This window comes from Solanum stenotomum, chromosome 5 (assembly GCF_019186545.1).
Source record: "Solanum stenotomum isolate F172 chromosome 5, ASM1918654v1, whole genome shotgun sequence".
In the NCBI taxonomy this organism is placed as follows: Eukaryota; Viridiplantae; Streptophyta; class Magnoliopsida; order Solanales; family Solanaceae; genus Solanum; species Solanum stenotomum.
The window spans coordinates 12,074,135-12,082,529 of NC_064286.1; positions in this window are offsets into that span (position 1 = coordinate 12,074,135).

An 8,395-nucleotide genomic window follows, 5' to 3' on the forward strand; every position below is an offset into this window, starting at 1 on the left:
AACAAGTCATTTAACCATAGTTAAAAAAAAATTAGAAAAAAAATCACTAACTTTAATATAAAAAATCTCTATCTTTCAATATTTTTGGTTCCTCATTAATATTATTTTCATGATACTTGTTTTACGTCTCTAGAATATCATTCCCTAATCTAAAGTTAAAAAAATTCTTCGTTTTTTTTGCATATCTGAAAAAAAAAAAACAAGATAAATAATTAAGAAAAAAAAACCAACTTTATTTTTAAACATAAATTATTCTAAAACATTTTACAATACTATTATATTGCAGTATCTTATTTCCTTTCCATTTTTGGCATAATTTTATTTGTCAAAAACTTATCTTTTTACTCAACAAAAAATAGATTTCTTTTTCTATCAAAGGTAGTTTATAAGATTTTAATGAAAAAAATAATTATATACGTTAAAAATAATTTAGAAAACATTATTTGAATTTATTTTTTTAATACTAAATTTAGAGATTATCTTGAGTTCTTTTTGTGTATTTTGTATTTTCAATGTATTTTTATTAAAAATATTCATGACTTCATTTGATTAAATTTTTAAATAAAATTAAAACTATAGAAAAAAAAAAGAGAGAAAGTATAATCAAAATGATGACATAATTGAGGAGCAAAAATTTGTGGAAGATGAATTTTTTCGTACCAAAGTTGGTGAGTTTTTTCTTAATTTATTCTTTAACTATGATTACGTGACTTATTAAATTAAATTTAATCTAAATTTTTAAATTTTAAATATGACAAGTGTCACTTGTCTAAATATACATTGAGGAAATGGAGAGAGCCCAAATTTCACATCTTTTTATACATCTTTTAAAGTTGAGCAATAAATATACTTGTATATAAAGATGCATTTACATTTCGTATGCACGTATATAATATCAGAAACAAATTGAAATTACAGTGGTGTTGAATTTTTCTTTTCTTTTTATTTAGCCTTAAAATGGGATTAAAAAAATTTATATTTTTTCCTTGTATCTTTAGCCTTGAATTTTGTATTTTTTATGAAAAATTAATATAAAAAATACAAAACATTCACGATTTGTTGTTTCATAGTTGTAAGTTATGTTAATGATTTTGTTTTATGTAAAATAATTTAAATAACATTTCACGAATTAGAACTATAAGAGTAAATTTGAAGGATACAAAAGTATTTGTTTGATTTTATATTGTCATGTTTGCTCCCAATGCAAAATTTAACAAAGAAAGATTTTTTTTTTGTGTACATACCAAAATTATTACGTATTAATCTTTCAGTCAAAATGTGTGATAATATTTCTATGGAGTTAATATGTCAGATGGTCACTCAACTATACACTTTTTTCTCAGAAAGTCACTCAACTTTCAATTTTAACTTAAAAGTCACTTTATCTCAAAAGTCACTCAACTACCCACTCTTCTCACAGAAAGTCATTTACCTATTAAATTGTTATTTTAATTAAAATTTGCTTAACATAAATTGTTTATATAAACCAAAATTTAAAAAAATAAAAAATAGTACCATTTAAACCATTTAGTTATCCACCACTTGACCCGTCCCGTGAAATATAACATTGACTCATTTGATTGACTTTTTCTCCTCCTCCTGTGCGTTTTTTTCTAGTTCACCATTGATGTTTCTTCTTCCTCTTTTAGAGGTAGCTCTTTTAGTTAGATTTTAATTTAGGCATCTCAATTTCAAACTCTATATTAGGTAGGAAATTAAAGGAATTGATGGCATGATTTGTTTTCCCGTATTATTTCTCAATTTCTTGGTAAGATTTGGACAGTGTCCTATCATCGTGATATGAAGTTCTGTTTGTCACAGGGCCACACCATGATCTGATTGATCCCATGATGAACAAGACTAAACCGTGCAACATAGCTGTTTTAGGATCATTAGGCAATAGTAGCAGCAAGATTGCAAGCTAAAGGACTGGGGAGATGAGTTGGAGCCATTTATTTGAGATTCAGTTGTTTTCCTTGATTTAGTAGCATAGTCCATCTTCAAAAGTTAAACTTTGGACTATAAAGAAAGATGCCTAAATCAAACTAGAGGAAGAGGAGAATCCATTGAGATTTCTACGTAATATAGAGCTTGAAGTCGAGATGCCCAATTAAAACCTAGCTAAAAAGGAAAGAAGAGGCAAGAACAATGGAGAACGAGAAATAAATGTAGAGCAGAAGAGGAGAAAGAGTCATAAAGAGAGGGAATAATTTGGGAGAATAAGGGTAAAATACAATGGGTCATATTATATTTTTTAATGGGTTGGGTCAAGTGAGTGGATCACTAAATGGTTTAAATGGTATTTTTTATTTTAAAAATTTTTGGTTTTTTATATAAACAATTTATAGTAGCAAATTTTAATTAAAATAGCAATTAAATAGATTGAGTGACTTTATGAGAGAAAAGTGGATAGTTAAGTGATATTTGCATTCAAATTCAAAGATGGGTGACTTTCTGAGAGAAGAGTGTATAGTTGAGTGACTTTTGAGTTAAAATTGAAGGTTGAGTGACTTAGAAAACATGAGTATATGTTACTCTCTCTCAATTTATGTGGCATGCTTCAAATTTTGAGAGTAAAATAATTTAGTTTTGATTGGAAATTCAAATACGTAATCTTTAAATTTTTTGAATTAAAATTTATGTAAAAAGTAATACAAATAATAATAATTGACTATTCAAAATATTTAAAAAAATATATAAGAAAAAATTATGATTAACATATTTCCATTATACATTATTTTCTCCCATTTACTAAAGCTTCTTCTTTGATGGAAAATATGGTATGTTTCCATATTTTCTGCTCATTGTTTCATTGGATTTGTCGCAATCTTAATTCCGAAAGGCGTCCTTTTATGCTCTTGGAATCTTCATTAACCTACTCAACATTCTCTTTTAGTTTATTATGAGGGAATCTGATGTCTGTATTAGTGCTTCGATTGAATTTGAATTGTGCATTGCAGGACACATTCGGGGGTGGAGCTCCCATAGAGAGATTTTTTCCATATCTAGGGCTCTAACTAGAGACCTCTGATAAAGGGTGGAACAATTCCACCACAATGTTGGTCCTGGTTCCTTTACTAATGATGAACCCTTAATATATAGGCATAATACATAAATGTGTCATTTAACTTGACATCGTTTCACATTTATGCCCTCCAACTTTGGGTGTGCACATGCTTTTGAACTTGTATAAAATTGAACAAATAGACACATGAGTCCTACATAATATAATGCACGTGAGACACCACGTAGGATACAAATTGCCATGTAGGATGCCACGTAAGATGTGTTTTTTTTTTAAACTAGTAACTTTTTGTATTCCTCAGCATTAAGGGCTATGCTGGCCACCTTCAAGAACTGTTACAAGAAAGGGAAAGAACTAAAAAGAAATACTTACAAAGAACCTATGAAGTTCACTAATTAGAACTCCTCTTCTATATCCTGTTCTTTACACTACAAACCTAAAATAGTAGTTAGTTTCCATTTGATCTTCTGTATTGTACACTCTTTTCCTTAAAAAATTCTCTGATCCTTTCCTTTCCATATAAACCACCAGATACATGCTGGAACTGTTCTCCACCATCTTTTCTGACTTTCGTTGCCTCCCCTTTTGATCCAGCAACTAAGAAGGTCAGAGGTGTGTTCAGGCATAGTCCAATATTCATTGTCTATGCTTGTAAACAAAGCCCACACCTGAGCAGTTATCTTACAATGCATGAATAAGTGTTTGTTAGTCTCCAGAGCTTCTTTACAAAGGAGACATCTAGATACTATGTTGATGTGCCTCTTCTGCATTGCCTCATGAGCAAACATTTTTTCCTAGCAACCAAGTGAAGCACTTCACCTTGGCAGGAGCCACACTTTTCCATATTGTGTTCCAAGGTCCAATGGATCTTCCTGCACTTCTTTTAAGCCCCCAATTGTATAATTTATTCACAGAAAATACCCCATCTTTGTGATGTTCCCATGTTAATCTGTTTGGCTCTAGAGTAGTACCTGGGAATTCACCAATCAGTATTTGTGCATACTGAGAAAAGAATAGGGAACAGGTCTCTCAAAATCTCATTTTCACACCAATCATCTAACCAGGACTTTGTTTTGTCTCCTCTGCCTACCACAATCTGTGAGTTGTTCTTTAGACTCTCCCAAAGGTTTTTGATGGTCCTCCACACCCCAACCCCATAAGTTTCATTAACTTCACTAGTGCACCAGAAGTCCTCTTGCCCAAATTTGTGATTTATTATCTTTTTCCAAAGAGCCTGCTCTTCCTGATTATATCTCCACAACCATTTTGAGAGGAGGATACAGTTATGAACTTTTAAATTCCTCACTCCCATCCCCCCATTTTTCTTGCTTTGTTGTACTACAAACCATTTCACCATATTGAATCCCTTTTCTATCTTGTTCCCTTGCCATAAGAAGTTCCTTCTAAGTGCATCTAAAACCTTCACTATCCTACTAGGAATAGGAAATAAAGACATCACATAAGTGGGTAAAGAATCCAGAACTGAGTTGATTAGTGTTACTCTACCTCCCAGAGATAGGTATTGAGATTTCCATATTGCCGATTTCTTTTATGTTTTCTCAATAATGCCATCACAAATTTTTTCTGCTTTGTGCTCGGAGCCCAAAGGCATACCAAGGTAAACTATTAGGAGTTTCTCTATCTTGCATTTCAAAATACTTGCAAGATCCTCAAATTGTTGCACTTTCTTAATTGGAAAAATGCTACTCTTTCTCCAGTTTACTTTTAATCTTGAGCAAGCCTCAAAGATCACCAGAAAACCAATGTGTCATCTGTTTACAAAAAGATGTGTTAGTTCAATTGTATCATTTACCCTATTCTTTATGGAAAAGCCCCTTATCCAGTTATTCTGAGAAGCAACTCTCATCAACCTGTCCAAACCTTTCATGGCTAAGATAAAGAGAAAGTGGGATAGTGGGTCCCTTATCTCAGGCCTCTTTCTATTAAAAAAAACAAATGGTTCTCCATTTACTAGTATGGAGAACCGAGTGGTTTTAATGCATAAATTTATCCAGCTTAACCATCTCCGCCCAAACCCCATCTGCCTTAGGATAGTGATTAGAAATTCCCAGTTCAAATGGTCATATGCCTTCTCAATGTCTAGCTTGCACATCAGTCCAGGGTTCCTTCACTAATTCTAGAATCAATGCACTCACTAGCTAGAAGTGCAACATCCATGATTTTCCTTCCTTTAATAAAGGCCATTTGGTGCTTGTATATTAGCTTACTGATCACCATCTTCAACCTTTCTGCCAGAACCTTAGCTATGATCTTGTATACCCCTGTGATCAAGCCGATAGGTCTAAAATCTTTTAGCTCATTTGCCCCCACCTTCTTTGGAATTAAAGCTACAAATGTGGCATTAAAACTCTTCTCAAACTTTTGATGAGCATGAAATTTGTGGAAGGTCCGCATCATATCATCTTTGATAGTTTCCGAAAAAACACTGAAGAAATCCATTGTGTAGCCATCTGGTCCAGGTGCTTTATCAACAACACACTGTTTTATTCCTTCCAAAACTTCTTCCTCCTCAAAGTCTCTAGACAACAAGATTTGTTCTTCTTCTGTAATTGTTTGAAAATTCAAGATGTTCAAAGATGGTCTCCAACTTTCTGTCTCCTTGTACAAAATCTGATAAAAATCCACAATTGAATTTCTGATTGCCACAGGATCTGAAGACTCTTCTCCATTAATCACTAAGGATTCTATAATATTGTTTCTTTTGTTAGATGTATCCATTCTTAGGAAGAAATTGGTGTTCTTATCTCCATTCTTTATCTATTGAATTCTGGATCTTTGTCTCCAATGGATTTCCTCATTTCTAGCTACTTCCTCATACTCTATTGATATATGATCTTTCAAAAGTTGCTCATCATCTGTTAATACTCTGTGCACTTAAATGTCTTCCAAACTGTCAATTTGTTCCAGTAAGTATTCTTTTCTGACCCTCCAGTTGCCTCTATTCTCTTTGCTCCACTCTTTGAGCTTCTTTTTTAAGAAGCTCAATTTTGAGGCTGGTATGAAGTCAGGACTGCGTGTCACATTAAGGAACCCCACCACTCCTTAACTCTGTCTCGAAAACCCTCCACATTTAACCACCACTTCTCAAACTTGAAATATGATTTTTTGAAAACCTCATCCCACAGGTTAGTACTATGGGATTATGATAAGACCTCAAGCTAGGTAAAATACTTTGTCTAATTTGAGTGAACATCTCATCCCAAGGAAAATAGTGCAGGAATATGTCGATTCTTGAAGCATTTTTCTTATTTGACCCTCCTCTCCATGTGTATGGTCCCCCAAATAAAGGGGGATCCACAAGTTCCAATTCATTGATACAACTGGAGAAATCAGACATAGCCTCGAAAATTCTGCTATAATTGGTCTTTTCTGATGGAAACCTTGTGGTGTTGAAATCCCTACAGAAGCTCCTCATTGCACCCAACTCCTCCCACAATTCATTTCTCTCCCTTTCATCATATGATGCATATACTGCACTGATGAACCAGATGAGGTCTTGATTTAAACCACTGAACTTGCATGTAATGCTTTGGTTTCTTCTTTCTACTGGTTCCCCTTTCCAATTCCTCTTATCCCACATTATCAAGATACCCCCTTACTACCTAAAGATTCCATCCACATTCCTCCCATCCATCCGTTTTCCCCCAACTGTTGCACATACTCCCCTACCTCCCCCCTAAGTTTCGTCTCCACCAATACTATTATGTCCACTCCCTCTTGTTGTATTCTACTCCTTACCAGATTCCTCTTAGTATCCATGTTGAGCCCCCTCATATTCCATGAAAATATTTTTAACTTCATGATAAATGTGAGGTTGCATTTCTCCCTCTACTCCTTGGTGCACTCTTGGAATCCTTATCTTTGTAATTAACATCAAAGATAAGGATCCCTACTTTTTTAGGCACCATCTGATTCTCACATGTCCCCGAGATGGGTCTATTTTTGTTAACTCTTTGAGCCTCCTCTAGTCAATTTTCAGAAGTAAATTGAAAGCTTCCTCTGTGCACCCCTCAAAAGGTACTTCAAACTCTTTGCTTAGCCTCAACAAATTTTATGTACCCATTTTGTTGCCTTGCCTTCAAATTCTTTGATGCATTCCGAAGCATCACATTGAATAGGTGCTGGGTCACCCAGAATTGTGATTTGTTTCAAACTATTCTACCCATATAACTCAACTTCTTCTTCATTTAGTTCTTCTGAAATTTGGAGATGCTTCTGCATTCACATGTGTATTGACTTATGATTGTATATAATTGCTAATTGAATCTTTCACCTTTGTTTCTTCCATCAGATTCTGATAAGTTGAGAAGTATATAATTTCATGATTTCTTTCCCAGTAATTTACATCGCAAATAAAAGGCTCAGGTTCTATTGGGCAGTCTTTTAAAAATTGGGCTTTAAACAGGCCTAAATGACTTGGTCCAGGGTTTAAAACCAAGTGGCCTTCTATTTGCTCTGAAGTGGCCCCTTTTGTGACTTTTCCACCCCCGTGCCTGCTTTCACCAAAAAAACCTTATATTTTCTGTTAGGTTTAACAGGAAGCTTTTTAGACCTATGAATATTTCTGCACCTCGAAAGATCTGAAGGGTTCCTCCCTCGATACCCACCCTCTTCTCTTTCCTTACTTGTACACGCTTCCTCATCGTACTTTTTACGAAAAGTCACTGGCGCTTCTACCCATATAGGTAGAGAAAAGATGTTCTCCTTATCGGCGATCTCGATGGATAACATAATTTTTTTTTGTCAGACTTTGACACGAATCCTAGCCCAACGGAGATGATTTTTGAAATCGATTTCTTTTTCTATCTCTATCCAGCAGGCACACCGATCTCCAATTTCCTTTATTATTAGCCTAGACTAGAGATGTGGAGGCAACCCTAGAACTCGAATCCAAAACCATTCGAACTCATGGGTTATTGGGAAAGCTCTAATGGTCGGTGACCACCATTGAAGCTTTAATCTTGCCCCTTGTCTTCTCCAGTCACCCATCAAAACATGTTCTACTGCTTTTCTGGACTAGAATTCAAAAAGAAATAAAATTCCATTCCTATCATAGACTTGGACTCCATGTGCTCCATTCCAAGTTCTGTTGGGCCCATTTTCTTACATCATTTCTAGTGGGTGTATCATCTTCTCCAAAAAAAATCCCCACTAGACAACGTGCCAATAGGTCTTCGTCTTCTAACTGGACTCAAGCTTTCAACATGCTGCCTTCTTCTGCTAGCTCTGTCTCAATTCTGGTCCATTTACTTTTCTGCAAAACGTCTCTATAACTTCCCCCTGTTAGCAGCATAGTCTGCTGTCCCTGATAATTTAAGTGCTTTTGTTTGTTTTGTACCCCTATTAATG